Source organism: Gekko japonicus, unplaced genomic scaffold (genome assembly GCF_001447785.1).
Source record: "Gekko japonicus isolate JY-2015 unplaced genomic scaffold, Gekko_japonicus_V1.1 scaffold474, whole genome shotgun sequence".
NCBI classification, from domain to species: Eukaryota; Metazoa; Chordata; class Lepidosauria; order Squamata; family Gekkonidae; genus Gekko; species Gekko japonicus.
Window position 1 is genome coordinate 672,296 of NW_015177020.1, and position 1,973 is coordinate 674,268.

Here is a 1,973-nt window from a genome sequence, read left to right on the forward strand (position 1 = left end):
GCTGAATAACATTTCCTTCTCAATCATCCTCAAGTGCTGCCTTCACAGAGTTCACTAGTTTGCAGAGTTATCTAGTTCAGTGGCACCCTGACCTGGACGTCCCATGCTAGCCCGATCTCATCAGATCTCAGAAGCTAGCTGGGTCAGCCCTGCTTAGCAGTGTTCCCTCTAAGCTGAGTTAGTGTGAGCTAGCTCACAGTTTTTTAGCCTCCGGCTCACACATTTTTGTCTTAGCTCAGGAAGGACGGCTCCAGAGCAGACTAATTTATGCAGTAGCCAAATTGCTCGCTCGCAACTTTAAAGTCAGTAGCTCACAAAGTAGAATTTTTGCTCACAAGACTCCACAGCTTAGAGGGAGCATTGCTGGTTAGGACTTGGATGGGAAACCTCCAAGGAAAACCAGGGCTGCTATGCAGTGGCAGGCAATGGCAAACCAGCTCTTTTCGTCTCATGCCTGGCAAGCCCTATAGGGTTACCATAAGCCAGCTGTGACCTGACAGCAATTTCCACCACCAGTTCAGTTGCTATCAAACTTTGCTAAATCTTTTCAAGTTGTGGAAGTGAGATAGATCTAATGTACAACTTCTTAAGACTGACCAAAATTAAGTACTCTAACAGAAGAAGAAGAAGAAGAGGGGGAGGGGAGGAGATTGGATTTATACCCCGCCCTTCACTACCCAAGGGAGTCTCAGAGTGGCTTACAAACTCCTTTCCCTTCCCCTCCCCACGACAGACACCCTGTGAGGGAGATGAGGCTGAGAGAGCTCTTGAGAGAACTGCTCCTGAGAGAACAGGTCTGAAAGAACTTGTGACTGACCCAAGGTCACACCAGCAGCTGCATGTGGAGGAGTGGGGAATCAAACCTGGCTCTCCCAGATTAGTGTCCATGCTCCTAACCACTGCACCAAACTGCACATTCTTGCCCTAGGTTCCAGGAAAGGCAGATAAAAATGCACAGGAAAAGACTATCCTGAACCACCATGTGCTTTACTGTTCAAAATGAACTTTTCATGAGAACAGCACATTCTCCCGTTGACCCCTAACCTTCGGTACGTGTAGCCAAGAGCCATGCAAGCTACACAAGCTCCAGCCTCTTCAGGCCAGTAAGACACAGGCAAAAATGGAAAGAGGTTCAAACACAACACATGCTTCTTAAATAAAGGGACACTCTACTTTGATCGCATACACACACACACAAAACACGAGAGTTGAAAGAACTGAAGACCAGCTGTGAGAACACATGCCCCTCCTCCCTCCATTCTTCACCTCTTGGAAGTCATCATTCTTCACCTTCCATATATTAACCATGGATGTGCCACAGATGCACTGCTTCAAATACACATCTCTCCTTATATATAATTGAATAGTGGGTGCCAAAGTTCTAATTCTAAAATGCACTCCCTTAGTGTATGGCTGATGGCACTGCTCCTCAGCATATATCGCCACCAATCAGAAGGCAAAGCCCGGGTCCCGCCCACACCACAACTGCTGCGACAACCTGGTCTTTTGCATATGGAAGCTGATTGGACTTCAGTCCATTCCACACCTCAAACTCCCCCCCCCCCGCAAGGCAGTTGGAATTTTCAGTTGCATAACATACCTCATAGGGGAGAGGAGAATGGGTAACAATCGTTACCACTCTCCAGGTGAGGGCTACAGATAACTCAAACATACAAATGCTCTTCAGGTAGCAGAGATCAGTCCCTCTGGAGAAAACAGTGGACTCTGTCATTAAACCCTGCTGAGGTCGCCACAGGAAACTGACACTGTTTGCCCAAAGCCAGAGCACTCTCCCAGAGCCTCTTTCTAGATCCCGTTGTATTTATTTCCGCAACGGGCCTTATTTCTAGTCCTTAATAAACCGGAGACTGTAATCCCAATTTGTAAGGGTTGGGTGGAGACTAGAATCACATTACTGTCAGACCACACCAGTGCAAAAATAACACGAAACCAAGGGGAACTTGGGTGGGGGG

General features: G+C 47.5%; 1 protein-coding gene across 2 annotated transcripts in view; it reads right to left on the minus strand.

Moving 5' to 3' along the window:
• DSN1 (DSN1 homolog, MIS12 kinetochore complex component) overlaps positions 1–1,973 on the minus strand; it is a 26,007-nt gene that overhangs the window by 17,495 nt on the left and 6,539 nt on the right. The gene's annotated exons all lie outside the window — the stretch shown is intronic.